The 18,041-nt window shown below is 43.6% G+C and overlaps 1 protein-coding gene across 2 annotated transcripts in view; it reads left to right on the forward strand.

The window, feature by feature from the left end:
- The first annotated feature begins 13,555 nt into the window (after positions 1-13,555).
- The window catches only part of Slc1a6 (solute carrier family 1 member 6), a 30,462-nt gene continuing 25,976 nt past the window's right edge, over positions 13,556-18,041 (forward strand). The window contains exons 1-2 of one of the 2 annotated variants that reach the window (XM_075984291.1): positions 13,563-13,902; positions 14,023-14,053. The gene's annotated coding sequence lies outside the window, so the exon portion shown is untranslated. Of the gene's footprint in view, positions 13,903-14,022; positions 14,054-18,041 lie in introns of both variants that reach the window. The other variant, XM_075984290.1, reaches the window with a different exon arrangement.

The raw sequence follows: 18,041 nt of genomic DNA on the forward strand, positions 1-18,041 counted from the left end.
AGGCCAGCCAGTTTAGCTAACCAGTGAGCTTAGGTTCAATGAGAGACCCTGCCTAAAAATGTGTGTTTATGGGGAGGGAGCTGCTGAAAAGATGGTGTCTTAGGGTTACTAGTTATGTAATGAAACACCATGACCAAAATCAGGCATGACCAAAAAAAAAAAAAAGGAAATGGTTTGTTTGACTGACACTTCCACGTTGCAGTCCATCACTGAAGGAAGTCAGGACAGGAACTCAAACAGGGCAAGAACTTGGGGACAAGAGCTGATGCAGAGGCCACGGAGGGGAGCTGCTTATTGGCTTGCTCCCCATGGGTTGCTCAGCCTGCTTTCTTATAGCACCCAGGACCACCAGCCCAGGGATGGCACCACCCACAGTGGGCTGGGCCCTTCCCCATCAATCACTAAGAAAGAAAATGCCTTGCAGGTTTGCCTACTGCCTCATTGTATGGAGACATTTTCTCAACTGAGGTTCTCTCCTCTCTGATGATTCTAGTTTGTGTCAAGTAGACATAAAACTAGCCAATACAGATGGCTCAGTGTTTAAGAGCACTTGCTGCTCTTGCAGAGGACCCAGGTTCAATTTCACATTACCCTATGTGGTGGTTCACAATTTTCATAACTTCAGGTCCAGGAGATCCAACATGCTCTGATTTTAGTGGGTACCAGACATGCAAGTGGTGAATATATATACATACTCATAAATATAAAATAAAAAAAAATATCTAAAAAGCAAACAAATGACAGACCCAGGAAGTAAATAAAGCATGTAAGTCTCAGGATGTCCTTGAAATTTATGAGATTCATAAAGTTCTTTCCAGAGGTTACTTAAGCAGAAAGGACTGCTGGGAAGAAGAGACTCTGGCTTGTTGAGTTGCCTGCAAGGTGTGCAGGGACCCAGTTTCAGGTTAAAAAAAAAGCTCAGGACAAAATGCCTAACTGTGGTGCCTATCAGAAAGTGCATGCTGGCCTCCTGGATCTCTTAGTATCTCAAGTACCTGCTACAGAAGGTCCATGCTCATGTCCTGGCTCTTCTCACCCCTCCCTGACCCTAAACTTCTCCAGATCATGGGCTTCCCTTTGTATAGCTTCTCATTCCTATATAACCCTGCCATTTTGGCTGTGAGCTCTTTTGGCTCTCAGCTTTCTATTGTTTTGCTCTCTTGGTTCTCTCTCCCCCCTCCTCTCTTTTTCTCTCCCTCTCTCCCTCTCCACCCCCCTCTCTGACCTTTTTCTCTTGCCCCCTTTCCTTGGCCCTTCACTGCCTCCCATGGCCCAGTTTACTCTGCTGGCCATGTTTGGTGTACTACTTACTCTCCCTGCACTGGACTCTTCCAGATGCCTCTAGCTGCATTCTCCTTCTATCTACAATAAACACCTCCTCAACCACAACTTGGAATGGACATATCCTCACTTTATATGTGGGTGCCGCGCCAGCGCGGGCTGGAACCAAGAATCTCGGCGGAGGGTGTCCAGGTTGAATGAATGCACAGAGCATGAAGTTGAGGTGGAACAGCTTCTTTATTGTTCTGCTGGGGCTGGCTTTATACCATGGCACCAAATGAGGAGGGGGCTGTGAAGGGACTGTAACCTGACCCCAGCAGGGATCAAAGAATGGTCACCATGCACTCAAAATTTCTTCCCCCACTCCAGGAGCAGAGGGAATTTATTATATATATATATATATATATATATATATATATATATATATATATATATATATATATATATTTGCAGATAAGCACCTCAAATGGGAGCAGGGATATCATAACTCGGGACTGCTGTTCCCCCACGTGGGATATAGTATTTGTGAGTTTTCCCCCATGCTAAGATTGGCTTTTGTTGACACAGCTGCCTTTGAGGCATCCATGCTTCTGTAAGTAACTCATTACCCATACTCTTGCAAGTAATCCCAATAAACTCAATGGCTTATCAAGTTGGACTTTGTTGATATTGTTACTTTGGTCAGTGATTGGTGCCCAGTCTGTGGGGAATAGATGTTTGTTCACATCTCCCCAGGGGAAAAATCATATAGCACTTGCTCAGAATGCAAGTCTGAGCATGAAGTTAGATGCTTCCACAATTGACTCTTGATATGAAACAATGACCCAAGATGACATTTATCTGTAGGCTGGTGAGAGACCATATCCCAGAGAACTCAGCTAAGCCATGTCTAGATGTGCAGGGATCCATTTAGTGTACTTACCATGTATTATTTTAAGCTGATAAATTTGGAATCATTTGTATAAGTAATAGGTAACCCACGCACCGAGGTTCTGTCTCCATTTACTTTCTTACTCTTCACTTTTTATTTTATTTATTTATTTGTGTGTGTGTGTGTCTATGTGAGCATATGTGGGTATTTTCAGAGACCCGAAGAGGACAGTGGAGTCCCTAGAACTGGAGTTTCAGATAGCTGTGAGCTGCCCAACATGGGTGCTGGGAACTGAACTCTGTTCTTCTGGAAGATCAGCAAGTGCTCTTTACTTCTGAGCAGTCACTTTAGCTGCAATGCCTCACTCCACCCCATCACAAGGAGAAAGCTCATCCATGTTTTTGTGCTCCAAGTTTTTTTTCTTTTGTTTTTGTTATTGTTGGAGTATGTGTATATGTGTGTGTGTGTGTGTTATACTGCATACACCTGAGTGTGCAAATGTGCACACATAGAATGGCCAGTTCAGGAAATTGGATGTCTTCTTCTGTCACTCTCTGGATTATTGATGGGGGGACAGGATTATTCACTGAACCTGGAGCTCAATACTTCAGTGAGGCCATTGGATTCTTGGGATCCGCTTGTCTCTGGGCCCCTACCTACCAATGCTGGGGTTACAGGCATGTGTAGCCTGTGTCCAGTTTTTCTTTTTAAATGGGGATCTAAAAAATACATCTCATTTATTTTGTGTATTTGTATGTGTGTAAGCATATATGTGCCATAGTGTGTGTGTTTATGTGTATGTGTGTGTGTATAGGTCAGAAGACAACCCATGGGAGTCAGTCTCCTCTTTGTACCATGAGCTCACTCCTCATATGACATGATACATCTGCCTTGATGTAAATGTAATTCTGAGCTTTTACTGGGCATCCAAAGGCTAGAGAAGCACCCGGAAGAATTCTCTGAAAAGTTGCAGGCTGCTTTAACTAAGCGTATTAATTTGACTTCTGACTCTGACTGGAGGAGTAGTAATTAAAGACCAGCTCTTAAGTCGGTCAGCCCCAGGCAGTAGACAAAAAGTACAACAGGGCAGCTGCACATAGAAACTCACAGCAGTTATGACAGACTTTACTCTAGACCTGCACAAACTCAAGCTGGACAAAATCTCAGCATCAGCTGAGGAAGTGGAAGCTGCTGTGAGGAGGGAGGTGAGCACACATTCCCATTCCTAGCTGAGAAGTTATTGGCACTTGACGGTCGCAGAGCGAGGGAATCTGTTTTCTTTAAGGATTGGTGGACCACACTCTAAGGCAGGCTCCACATTCAAGAATGTTTGGGGAACACAATTTGGACTAGATAGATTTAAAAAAAAAACAACCTCAACAAAATGTAGCATGGAAGGCCTGCTTGTTGGGATTTCTGCCCTGTCCAGTTCTTACAGCCGGCAAGTCCCAAAGAAATCATACAAAGGTCTCCATAAGATTATAAACTAATTGGCCCATTAGCTCAGGCTTCTTATTAGCTCTTGTAGCTCATATTAACCCATTATTCTTATCTAAGTTAGCTATATGGCTCATTACCTTTTTCAGTGGGGCAGGTCACATCCTGCTTCTTCGTAGGTCTGGGCAGGACTCGGGAGGAGCTTCCTTCTTCCTAAAATACTCCTGTTCTCTTTGCCCCACCTCTACTTCCTGTCTTGTTTTCCCACCTATACTTTCTGCCTGGCTATCAGCCAATCAGCATTTATTTAAAATATTATTGACAGAATATAGATGATTGTCTCACACCAACAAAAGAGAAGATGAAGTTCAGTGGATGTGGAGGTAGTGGGAAGGCCTGGGAGAGAGCTGGGGGACAGATAAATCTGCTGGGAGCATGAGGGATGGGTCCAAAGCAATAATTGCTCTAGCTTCACTTTTTTCCATCCCTTCAACTTCCTGCTCTTCCCACGTCTTGAACCCAAGAGACGTTAGAGGATCGTGGGCCAGTTGATATAGTCCATAAGTACCACTGTCCATGAGGACATAGAGCTGGTGAAGACAGATGGAGGGTCCTTGCAGGACATGTAAGTTCTCCAGCCCTATTTCTCTTGATCACTCAGCTGCAAGATCAGGTTGGACTAGGCTTCCTGTCTTAGTATGATACCAAAGTAGATGGTTTTATTTTATTTATTTTATTTTTGAAACAGGGCCTGACCATGAAGCCCTGACTAGCCTGGAACTTATTATGTAGACCAGGTTGGCTTTGAACTAATGGAGATATACCTGTCTCTGCCTCCTGAGTTCTGAGATTAAAGGGGTAGGTCACCACACCTAGCATAAGGTAGAAGATAATAAATGCTAAGTAAGGGCTGGAGGGAGGCTCAGCAGTTAAGAGCACTGACTGCTCTTTCAGAGGAGCCAGGTTTGGTTCCCAGTATCCACATTATTTGTCTGAAACTCACAACTGATTGTAACTCCAGGTCTAGGAGAACCAACATCCTGGGGCACCTGGTACACATATGGTGCACAAACAAGCATGGAGGTGGAATGCTCAATATGCCTAAAATAAAAATAAAAATATTTAAAAATATTGAATAAATAATCATGAGCTGGAAGGACATTTATCTTTAAATTTTTAATTTTTAAAGCTTACCTAGATAACATTGTGTTCTCATCATGTAGAATATGATTTAAATATTCTTATTTATTTTGTGAAAATTTCATATATGCTTATAATATATTTTGATCAAATTCACCTCTCACACTCCCTTCAATTTGTTCCAGCTCCTCCCTTACATCACCTTCCAAACTTCATGTTCTCATTTTATGTTCCACTGAGTCCAATTAGTGTTGGTTTTAAGTGCATGGGTGTGGGGCCACTCGCTGGAGCCACCTACCTGGGATCACATCTCTCGTGAAAACTGATTCTTATGTCTCTGGCAGTTGTCAGCTGTCAGATGCTCCTCAGCTGGGGATGGGGGCTTATGTGCCCGTTCAGATCCATTCTGGAGTGTTGACTGGTTTCTTGTGCAGGTAATGGCAGTGCCTGTGAACGCACAGATGCAGTGGCCTTGCCATATGCAGGAGTCACTATTTTGTCCAGGTCTTCCCTAACCTCATGCACAGAGAAGACTCTGGTAGTCTTCACCACAATTGGCTCAGTTATAAGTTTCTGTGTTAGTCTCCACGCACTGCACAAAGAACTTCTCATGAGATCTGAGAGCTGTGCTATCCTGTGGGCATGGAGATAACTATTTAGAATGGAGGTCGATACTATGTCCACTTAGAAAAACGATTTTTAAAAACTCTAGTTCTTGCTAAATTAGGAATTTTCTCTTTTTAAGTAGTTTGTTTAACACTCAAAGTCATGGACTTTATGATGTTATCTTCGTACATCATTTGTTTTGGTGATTCTCATCTTCCAACCCCTTTCCACTTCTGCCAGCCACCCTCCACTTTTTTAAATTTATTAGATCTTTAAAAAAAATACCAATCCAAATTTCCACACCTTCCCCTCCTCCCATTCCCTTCACACACCCTCCCACCACATCCCCATCTAATCCAAAGAGAGGGTAAGGCACTTTGCTTTGTGGAAGGTCCAAGGCCCTCACTACTACCTCTAGGCTGAGCAAGGCATCCATCTGAAGAGAATAGGATCCCCAAAAGCCAGTACGTGCAGTAGAGATAAATCTTAGTGCCACTTCCAGTGCCCCTCAGTCTGCCCAGCCATGCAAACTGTCAACCACATTCAGAGGGACTAGTGTGGTCCTATGCTGGTTCCTTCCCAGTCCAGTTGGAGTTGGTGAGCTCCCATTAGCTCAGGTAGACTGTTTCAGTGGATTAACCCTTCATGGTAATAACCTCTTTGTTCATATTCTCATTCTTTCCACTCTTCAGCTGGACCTTGGGAGCTCAGTCCAGTGCTCCGATGTGGGTCTCTGCCTCTGTTTCCATCTGTTGTTGGATGAAGGTTCTATGGTATTATTTAAGATAATCATCAGTCTGACTACAGGGCAAGGCCAGTTAGGGCACCCTCTCCTCTATTGCTTAGGGTCTTAGCTGAGGTCATCCTTGTGGATTCCTGGGAATTTTTCTAGAGCCAGGTTTCTTGCTAACCCCATAATGGCTCCCTCGATCAAATTATCTCTTTCCTTGCTCTCATATCTGTCCTTCCTCCATCTTCACTACCCCATTCCTTTATCCCCCAGTAGCTGGCTTCCTTTCTGCTTCCCACAACTGTTACTTTGAACAAAATGCATTGAAATGTGTAGTGATGTGTTCTCCATCCTGTCTCTCCTGGAGACTAAACTCAGGATCATATGCCCCCAGGCAGGTGCTCTTCCTTGGACTTCTATCTCCAGCCTTTAGTTAGGTTTCTTTCTTTCTCTGTTCTCTCTTTCTGATCAAATAGTGAGACTGAGTTTTCACAACCATTTCATGTGCATTTGTGTTTTCTCATGGTATGCATAAGGAGGAAAGAGAACAGTTTATGAAGCTGGTTTGATGGCAGGCACCATTATCCATTGAGTCATCCCTTGAGATTTATATCATCTATCTATCTATCTATCTATCTATCTATCTATCTATCTATCTATCTATCGATCATCTATCTATCTATCGATCATCTATCTATCTATCTATCTATCTATCTATCTATCTATCTATCTATCTATCTATCTATCAAGATCTGTCCCTGTTGCCTTGGTGGGCCTGGAACTTGCTATATAGACCAGGCTGGACTTGAACTGACAGAGATCCACTACCTCTCTGTCATGAGTGCTGAACTTAAAGGCGTGCATCATCATATCAGGCTTTGTTTTTTTTTAAGTGTAAAATATACAGAAGATAAATTTGACTGTCAGAAAGTACACAGTTCTACCAGACAGAGTGATTCACACCTAGAATCCTACATTCAAGAGGCTGATTGCTATCAGTGTGAGGCCAGTCCAGGCTATGGAATGAGACCGCGTCTCAAAAAAAGTCAAAATCAACCAACCAAATAAACAGACAACCCGACACACTTCAGGCATTTATTATAACCATCTTGCTATGCTGCCACCAAATTCAAGTACTGGCTTGTGGGGGCCAGAGAGGTGGCTCAGCAATTAGCGGCTCATACTGATCTTGCCCAGGATCAGAGTCGCAGCTCACAACTGCCTGTAACTCCAGCCCCAAGGGAGCTGCTGCATGAACTCACGCACATGCACATGATTAAAAAATAAATCGCTGAAAAACACCCTCAATCTTTATTACCCCAAAGGCTCTCCATTTACACCGTTATCCTTCTTTCCCCTGCTTGCAGCCTGACAGGTAACCACCACTCTGCTCTCTATCCTTATGCATTTTACTTGCTCTGGATTTTCCTAATAAATTAATTTACGAGAAAAATCCATCAACCCACATATGTACCTTTTATTTTAAAATAATATTTATTTATCATTTGAAAAATTTTTAATTTGTACAATGTATTTTGATCAAACTCACCCACTACCACTTCCCTCCAACTTTCTACCAACTTTATGCCCTCCCTTTAAAATGAGTTATTCTAATAAGTACAAGAAGCTAAAGGCAGGAAAATGACTTGTGGTTGACAAAACTCATTACTGAACACATGAACTGTAGAGAAATAATTTGATGAGATCTAAAATTAAGATAGAAGGCTTTACTTGCTATTATTTTCAAAATACATGCCTCAAAACAAGGAAGCATTTATAAGGATTCAGTCTAGTACGAAGCAGATAAAACTAACTTTATAATATAGAGCATGTAAAAAATGTGACATGTAAAAAATAGGATTAATATCACCATATACTCTCACACAACTCCTAAGAGAAAAAATTTTGTGCTTTCCAAGAATTAATATATATCAAGTAATTGGAATAAAATGTGAATAAAAATGCAGACTGAACTGTGTGTGTGTGGTTTCTGATAGTCCACTCTTTTTTTTTCTTCCTTTGAAATTCTTTTTCTACTCTCAGACTTTTCTCTTGGATATCAGGCTGCTCTGGCTGTGGGAGTCAGAGAGGAGGACCCCCCCCCCCTTGGGGGTGGTTCTGGAAACAGCAGAGAAACAGCCAGCCCATAATGAGACCCTCCTCTCTCTTAATAACTCTTGGGGCTTCGAGGATGCCTTAGGCTAGTTCTGCCCCAATTAATTGGTAGGGAGTACTTCTCACAGAGGAATTAGCCTGGATTCTTCCATCTCTGGCTCCTGTTCAGTGCTCAAGCCCATCCCATGGGAATGCGTGCAGTCACCAAGGGATGGCAGCTCTGGGAGGGAACTGGAGCCAGAGACTGATTCTATAACAGCATGTCATAGACGTGGGCTCAAATGCCTGCACAACTCTACATTAACAGTCCCTGTGATTCCAATATCCTTAACCTACTCGGAGGAAAGATTTATTGGTGAGAACTGGGATGAAGTATTTATCTAGTGTGCAAGATGTCAAGAATGCCCAAACTTGGTCATTTGCTCATAGTACTACAATGTTAGTAATTAACACCCTCCCATATTAACACTACTGCCACTATTTAAAAAATCATCAAAATAGCAAAACGCTGACAGAATCAGTAATATTGTTGAGGCAAGTAACACAGGTGGCTGAGGCAGAAAGAAAAACCAGGAACCTTACTACAGTTTCCATGGCGACATTCTGTAGTGTGGGTATTTCATCATCAGTTTTATGTCTTATACTGAATGTGTTGTTAGATGGTTAACACACAAGGTTTGGTATGTCAAATGTTCAGCATTTAAGATCCTGTATCAAGGGGCCTGCAGAGATGGCACAGCTATTAAAAGCCTGTACAGCTCTTGCAGATGACTGGAGATTGGTTTCTAGCACCTAGTTCTGGCAGCTCCCTGTCACCTGTAACTGTAGCCCAGTGGATCCAATGCCTTCTTCTTGCCTCTCAGGCGCTGCAGGCACCATATACATCTCTCCTGCTCCCCCGCTTAGTTTAAAATCAATGAATCTTGGAGAAACACTGTGTAGAAATATTTGTGCTAAATTTCAAGTTCTTTCTTCACTTCATGAAGGGAGTTTCATGTCATCTGCAATAATTTCAAAGAGCATGGATTTGGTATTGTTACCTCATCCAGTACAACTCATCATCTTGGGCACCATCTAGTCACAGAGAAGTTTATCATCACGAGAAAATTCCACCCCTTTAGCATCACTACACTGCTCTCTCTTGGCCTCAGGCTGCCACCGGTCTGTTTCCTGTGTTCATGGATGGACCTATTCTGGAAAGTTCATAGAAATAGAAACAAATGCTATGTCTTTGTGTGTGCTTTGTTTTTCAAAAAATATAATTTATTCAAGTGTGCGCGCACAGAGGTCAGAGATTGACACTGGGTGTCTCCCTTGATCGCTCTGGTGTTTTTCATTAATAAATTTTGTTCTCTGACAATTTCATACATGTCTCTGGTGTATTCTGGTTACTCGCACAACTGCTAACTCTTATGTCCCTCCAAGCCCTGGTGGTACCTACTCCTTCCTTACAAATCGCTTTCTTGTAAGCATTGGTTTTCGGTTTGTTTAGTGTACCATAGAGTTTAACCAGAGCTACCTGTGTGACCCTGAGTTTGGAACTAACCATCAGAACCTAGTGGGCTTACAAGTAGGACAGCCCTGGATACTATCCTTCCCTCTCTCCTGGACTCTGTTAGTTTCTAGTAGCTCAGCTGTAGGTGGTGGGGTCCTATGAGCTCCTCCTCCCTCCAGTAGGCAAAGACACTGAGTTCATAATTGTCACAACTGTGACATTCTTAGTCTTCCTATCTCAACCTCACTAGTACAGCCACTTCTGTGTGACCCTCTTCCTGGAGAGATGTAGAATAAATGTCTATCCACCCCAGAGAGGGAACTGGCTGCAGACCAGAGTAACAACACCACCCAAGTCTGACGGATGGACCAACATGCTTACTGGAGGATGAGTATGGGTGACTCATGAAAACTGCTCTACATGACTTGCAGGCAGGAGCCTTGTGAATCTACTAAGTTTCAGGTACTTCTCAAGACTTTTGAATTGTTTATTTCTTTATTGTTAATGAGCCTCCTTTCAGAACTTCCTTAATCATTAAGATCATTTCTCTAGCCAGGCGGTGGTGGCGCACGCCTTTAATCCTAGCACTCGGGAGGCAGAGGCAGGCGGATCTCTGTGAGTTTGAGACCAGCCTGGTCTACAAGAGCTAGTTCCAGGACAGGCTCCAAAACCACAGAGAAACCCTGTCTCGAAAAACCAAAAAAAAAAAAAAAAAGATCATTTCTCTAGGATATGTTGTTTTAACTAAGGGGAAATATGTGTGTGTGTGTGTGTGTGTGTGTGTGTGTGTAAGCCCAAGATGGATGTTGGAAATCATCCTCCAATTGTTCTTCCACATTATTTATTGAGGCGGGGGTCTCTGTAAAACCAAGAGTTCACTGATATGACGAGATATGATGAGACTTAGCTCACTTACTCTGGAGATTCTCCTGCTTTTACTTTCTAAGGCTGGATTTATAGAAAGGCTGCCATGCACACCTGGGAATTATACCTGGTTGGCAAGTGATTTAATTACCCCAGCCACTGTTTTAGATTTTGCAATTTCTTCTTAGATTTTGGATTAAAGGTGTGAGTCTAATCTAAACACAAAGTTCAATCATGCTGCATACACATCTGATAGACATTATCTGGAAGCCATTTTATACCTGATTTTTCTTTTGTTTAGAGGAAAGTTCATACTTGTAGCCCAGGCTGGCCTCGTATTTGCAATCTTCCTGCTTCAGACTCCTAAATACAGGCAGTGTAGGTGTGTGACGTCATGCTCAATCTACAGTAATCTCAGTGCTTTTGAGTTTTTGCTGTGGACTGTCACATATAGTCAGGTGTGGAATCTCCATCTGTGGTATCAGGTAGGTTATGTAAGGTTTGGATACGGGAGAATTTTGGATTTGAGCTGCAGTCTCATTCGCCATTCTAAGGTTTTGAGTTATACTGGGTTATTGAATCTCCTGAGATCCTCTTGACTCTGACAATTTCTGAGACTTTCCTTGTTGATAGCTCCACTGATTAAGCCTTAAGAACAGGACCACATACAAAATTACAAAATTGGGTGCATGTTGATAATGTCAGCACAACTTTGATTTGGTATCAGGATATTCTAAGTAGGTCGAGGTGAGAAACACCCTGGTTAGCAAATGTGTTCAAGGACCAGAGCCAGGCTTGCATGCACAAAGATTGAAACTAAGGAGCTACTTTTGGCTGTGCCACCTGGGGGAAGTTACCAAACTTCTCTGAGTCTCTGTCTCCATGTGTGCCAACAGAGTTGTGAAGATGACATATAAAGAAGGAGAGATAGAAACAGATCACAGGCAGAGAGCAAAGCAGAGGGAATGGGGAGGAGGCAGAAACCTGCTGGTCCTACCTACATCTAGGGCAGGTATTCATTTAACCTAAATCATACCTGAGCATCACTTGCAGGATTATTTAAGTAAACCAATGTCTGGGTCCCATTCAAGGGGGTGTGATTCGATTGTTCTGAAGTTTAAACAAGAGTCAGACGTTTTGTGAGATACATGTTGGCAGGCAATGTCTTCTGAACAGAGCAAGACTTGAACTCATGAGCAGCTACTCTGGTTGTCTGCACAAGATCTAGCCAATGAGAAGTGTAGTACAGAGACAGGAGCTCACAAGCCCCAACCCACAATTGAGGAGTTGTTGATAGCTGGTGGTTGCTTGGGGAGGGAAAGTCAGTTTTCTTGAGCAGTGTGGTCTGGCCATGCTCCAATGAATGGCCACACACACATCCATATGGAAACAGAACTAGTGGGACTCAATGGGCCAAAAAATAAGGATATCAAGCAGTAGAGGGGTGTGGTGGTGAAGCTCTGGGAAGAGTTGGAAGGCGGATATGGTCAAAATAAATTATGTACAGATATGAAACTCTCAAAGAATAAATAAAAAGTATTTTAAAATGGTGATTTTAAAGTTCTATTTTTCTGTAAATTTGACAGTTTCATTCTTTACAGGTGAGTACAATTCCATTGTGTGCCTTTACTGAAGTGTTTTTATCTGTTCAGGGGTTGATGGACAGATCCCACACTGTGGTGAGTAGCGTAGTCACATACATGATGTGTGGATCTCTGGATTAGAATCCTCTATGTCTACTCTCAAGTGTGATCTAGTTGTGTCGTATGATATTTCTATTTTCAGTTCTTCAGGAACCTCTATAGGAAAGCTCAAAGAAGCGGCACCATTTTACACTTTCACTAACAGAGTATAAAGGTTCCCTTACTCCTTTTTCTCGCCAGAATCTCTTTCTGGTTTTATTGGTGATAGCCACACTGACTCAGGAGAGATGGAATCCCAGGGCAGTTTTTGTTTTGGTATCAGAATTTTAAAAAGGTTTTCTGGTGTTTGGAGGTTACAGCTAAAATATTGAGAACCACCTTGTTTAGCAAGTGTGTTCAAGGATTAGGGCCAGGGCTGTGTACAAAGATTGGAGTTGGGGGACAGTTCCCTGGCTGTCCAGTTTTCTGCGTACTTGTCACTTTGTCTGCAGACTGGGGTGGTAATGTCTATTTTGTAGGGTTATGCAAATGGAATATAGTTAAAGGAATCTGTCTGATTCACAAAGTTGCCACCAATAATTGCCCAAAATAACAATAAAGAGCACAGATACGACAATAATAATAATAGTGATAATAATTATTAATAATAATAGTATGTGTGCATGTGGGTGTCGGTGAGCTTGCTATAGCACATGTTTGGAGGTCAGGGGACAACTTCTTATGCTGTTTCTCTCCTTCACCTTTATGTAAATCCCAAAGATGGAACTCAAGTCACCAGCCTAGTACAACAAGCGGTAGGCCATCTCGCTGGAGTCCACCTTATTGACTTTTATTCTCTCGCTGGGCTCTGTGCACAATTATAAAGAACCTCAGTTCTCAGAAGAACCAATATGCTGGAAGCAACCAAATCAGTGTCATCTGAGAGGAAAATGTAGCTCCACGTTGTCTCGTGTACTGTGCTAATAGCAAGAGATATTATTAATTACAATAGTAACAGCAATTATGAAAGGTTCCGGTTTGCACTGAGGTTCACACAGCAGAGAGCGTTTCCAGGCTCTCGCACTTTGGTTTGCTCAGCTGTAATTTTCTCTCAGGTCAGGCTCAGAGAGGGAGAGGGGCTGGCCCAAAGGGACACAGCAGTGAAATGGTCTAAGCCAGGAGGGTGGACCGGAGGGAGAAGCTGGCCAGCGAACCCACGTGCTGGCGGTGGTCACCCGACGCTGGCGTTCTCCCCTCCCCCTGCCTCAGACCCACGCTGAGAATATGGGTTCCCGCCTAGCGGTAACAATGCCTGGTACCGTGTGCATCCCTAGGGGACCTACTGGCCTCCGAGGACTCGGGAGGGGCAGGGGGCGGGCTCGGAGGCGCGGCTCAGCGCAGGGGCGGAGGCTGTGCGCGAGAGGCCGGTCACCCCGCCCGCCCCGCGTCCCCCAGCTCCTGTGCGGCTGCGGCAGGGGGACATCCCTGAGGGGGTACCGCCCCCCGCCCCAGCCCCTCGCCCCCCGCTTCCACGTGAGCGTCAGACCAGCCCGCATTCCTCTGGTTGCACAGCCAGTACCGGCTCTGTGCCGGTGCCTTGGTAGTCCTGTTCCCAACGCAGATTCAGCGCGGGTCACTGGCGGGTCCCAGCGGACCCGGCCGGCGCTTCCAAGGGTTCTGGCTTCTGCATCCGGGCGCAGCGACGAGGCGCGGGCAAGGCGGCCCCGCTGACCCGAGGCTGGTGAGTGGAGCATTTGCTTCTGATTGGGGATGGTTCTGGGTCCGAGGCAGGTGGGGATCCCCTGTGCACAGGTCTCCACTTACTACTACCTTTCCTTAGCTCTCCCCTGTCCCTTTACAGGTGCGGAGCCCACCTCTGTCCAGTCACTCTGGTGAGTTTCCTGCCACTAGATCCCTGGTCTCCTTCCCATCTCCCCATACCCCCCATTAGTAACCTCAACTCTCAGATAGTCCTATTTTCAACATTGAATATGACTCTTCTTCTATTTCTTGGGCTGAAATCCCTCTTCCCTGCCACAGGTTCATAACACAACCCCAACCATATTTACTGTGGTTAAAACTGGCCCTATTTCACAGACACTGAGTATGAAGGTTGTATGTGTGTGATTGAGTTTTTGGTGGAATTGCTTTTCTAAAGAGGTGTGTGTAGCTACGTGTTTGACTTTTGAGAGTTTTGTGCTCTCAAGTGGTGTGCTTGTGTGCCTAAGCATTGTGTGGATGTCACTATCCATGTAGTTTCATTTGCATGGGGTACTTGTGCAGGAGACTCTAAGTGTGTGGCTTGTGTTTCATGGTGTGCATGACAGTGGCCAGTGTGTGTGTGTGTGTATGTGTCTGTGTCTGTGTAGACTTTGTATGGCTGATGCTGACTGCATGGGTTTGCATTTCCGAGTCTGTGAGTGGTTATGTGTCTGCTGGTGTGCATGAATGTAGCAGATGTTTGTGTTGAATTCACACACAATGTGAAGGAATTGTGTGTCTGGTGTTGCAAAATGGGTTTGCATTTCTGAAGGGTGTGTGTGTGGTTATTTGTCTGAAGAGTCATTGAGGGACTGTGTGTCCAAAAAGGATTAGGTGGGTGTCAATGGAACACAAGATGTGAGGCTGTATATAAGTATGTATGAGTGTGATGAACTAATTTCTATCCTGCCTTTCTCTCCTGTCACTCACTACTCCCCTAGCACAGCACTGATATAAGATTTAGCCCACTATTGTTTGTGTAAGAGGAGACCTTGGAGATGGCTTAGTTATAAGTCTGAGAATGGAGGGAGGAATGGAAAAAAACTCACAACTTTAGGGCTGGAAAGCAGGCTCAGTGGTAAAGAGCACTCTCTGCTCTTGCAGAGGTTCCTGGTTTGATTGCCAGTTGCACTGGCTCCAACATCCTCTTCTGGTCTCCACAAGCACCAGGCATGTTAGATACAGGTCAAACACTCGCATACATAAGATAAAAATAAACTCATCTTTTTACACACAAACCTGCACAGCGTCAGGCTACATCAACAAAGAAAAAGAAAACATGAAAAATATAAACAAACAAACAAATCTTTTCTGCGTATTACTTTGCTAAGACTGCATCACATCACATTGTGATTTGGTTAAGAAGTACCAACAACTCTGTCTCTCTCCTTCCCCCTTCCTCTCCTCCCTCTCTGTCTATTAGAAGATAAGAACTCCCTGTGTAGCTCAGGCTAGCCTGAAACTTGCCTTTCTGCTGCTGTTTTCAAGTCTTGAGACTACAGCCATGCATCACCATGCCAGGCTCACAAAAATCTGATTTTGAATGAACCTTCTATTTCAGAACAATGACTGTTTTGTGGAGTTGGTGCCATTGCATATCTATAGCTAATGTATGGTCAGTGTAAGAAATATACAGGTCTTCTCCCTCAGGGTTTATTCTAACACACCATGAACCCTTTAGATCCTTTGAGGTCTTTCCCCTCATTGCTTTCTGGTCATGCTTCAGGTGGCTCTTAGCTTTGGGTATCATCTGTATAGTGAGACAAGCGCTTCTACTTTCAAAGACCTCTAGGTCTTGAAAGTTTGAGGTCTAGGGGTCAGAAGGTCCTTCTTTTCTTCCTTTTATCTCCAAGTGGAGGCTGGCATGGCTCATTACACTCAAGAGTTGAGGGGAAAGGGATGAGACCCATCCTTTAACTCTTTACCTTGCAGGTGTTGGAGATCCTAGAAAAGCCATTTCCAGAATAGGTAGCTTAAGAGAACCAAAAGAAACCAGAGCAACTCCCTGGATGAGACGTACCCAACAGCTCCAAGGGACCAAGAGAGCCAGGAAGTCCCAGGTGGAGGGTACTTTCAAGTATTACAAAATGTTGTTTTAAAACATTTACTACATTTTAATAAGCATACAAAGAATTCATTCTCATTATAGCATTCCCCCCAAAAGATTGGTGATGTTAATTTTATAAGCTAAGCACACAAAGTCAAATGCCGTGTGATCCCATTCCCATGCAAGCTACAAATCTTGACCTTGAATAAACAGGCAGAAAAATAGTGATTATGAGAGGGGAGACACAGAAGGGGAGGGTGATGATATTGTTCAACAGTTTATTCTTTTATAAATGATTAGAAAACAGGAGTTTGAATGCTCCTGGCCAATGGGAATGAAACTGCTAAGGAACTTGATCTGGCATCATGCATTGCCTTTATGTTCTGAAAGGTTTCACTGTGCCCTGTGAGTGGGAGCAGTTATCACATGTCCACTGAGATAAAAAGGAAGAATCAACATAGTGGCAAATCACAACTGTGTGAGTTTATAGTGATCAAGGCGGGCGTGATGAGGGTGTTGAAGACAGCCTTGCATTTTAGCCCAAGTCTGTATTTTTTGGACTTCTGCTTATTTGTTGAATTGTTTTTTAATGGTTAATTACCACCTGTTGGCTTTTCCCACCCTCCACTGCTGGGATGGAACTTGGGGCCTCATGTGCAATTGATGAACTCTCCGTTTCTGAGCTGTGTCCTTAGTACTCCAGCATTCATATATGATTTTACTAGGCTAAAGTCAGCCTTTAAAAATTATTACATTTATTCAGTGTGTGTGTGCACGCGCATGCACCCTCGAGCATGCACAAGGCAGTCAGAGGACAACTTGTGGGAGTTGGTTCTCTCCTTTCTTCATGTGGGTCCAAGACTGAATTGAGGCCATACAACCTTTGTATTCGAAAGACAGGAAAGGGCTCTCTGCAGATATGATGCCACTTTATGATATCATATCTGCAGAGAGCCCTTTCCTGTCTTCTTTCATATTTAGCTCATCTTTACATTACTTTTAACACCTAACACAGTGGGTAAAGGTATTTGCCACCAATCCCAAGTCCTGAGTTCAGTCCCTAAAACTTACATTTTGGAGGAGAGATGGACTCCTAAAAGTTGCCTTCTGACCACACACACAGACAGACACACAGACACACAGACACACAGACACACACACACACACACACACACACACACACACACACAATGATAGAGAGTAATAACTCCACCTAGCACAACTTCAATACCTTGCACATATTAGTTTAGGGAATAAGAGGAAAAGGCTGTTCATGCCCAGAACAGATGCAAATTGAACAACTCTATTAATTGATTGGCTGATTTTTGGTGCTGGGAATTAAATACAAGTCTTTGCATATGCTAAGCCCATACTACCATTGATTTAAAAAAAAGATTTATTTTGTGACTGGAGAGATGGTTCAACCTTTAAGGGTGCCATTTGCTCTTATAGAGAACCCAGATTTGGCTCCCAGCACCCACAGGACAGCCCACATTTCCCTGTAGCTCTTGTTCCAGGGGATCCAATGCGCCTTTTTGGACTCCACGGTCACTGCACACATGGTGGACATATACACATGGATTCAAACACTCATACACATAAAATATAAATTATTTTTATATTTTTAATTATGTGTATCCATGGGTGGGTATGTGTATATGAGTTCAGGTGATGTCAGAGACAGAAGAAAAGGTCGGATCCTCTGGCTGTGGGCCACCTGATGTGAGTCCTTTCAAAGAGCTGCGCGCACTGTTGACCTCTGAGCCATCTCTCAGCCTTACCACTGAGTTTTTAAAAGTATTCTTTGGTGATTTCATATATGAATACATGTAGATTTAGATAATATAGACATCTCCTTCCTTCTCCTCTTCAACTCTTCCTGAACCTCCTCCCATTCTTCTCCTAACTTCATGTTGCTGCCTCCTCCTTTTTATCTTCCTTTTCTTCTAAATAATCCACTGAGTCCATTTAATGCTGTCTGATGCCCATGAAAATAAAGGACTGTCCAATGGAGTATGGGCAACCTATCAAGGGCCACACCACTGAGAAAACTGCCCCTTCTCCTTTCAGAA

Source organism: Microtus pennsylvanicus, chromosome 8, assembly GCF_037038515.1.
Source record: "Microtus pennsylvanicus isolate mMicPen1 chromosome 8, mMicPen1.hap1, whole genome shotgun sequence".
Classification (NCBI taxonomy): domain Eukaryota; kingdom Metazoa; phylum Chordata; class Mammalia; order Rodentia; family Cricetidae; genus Microtus; species Microtus pennsylvanicus.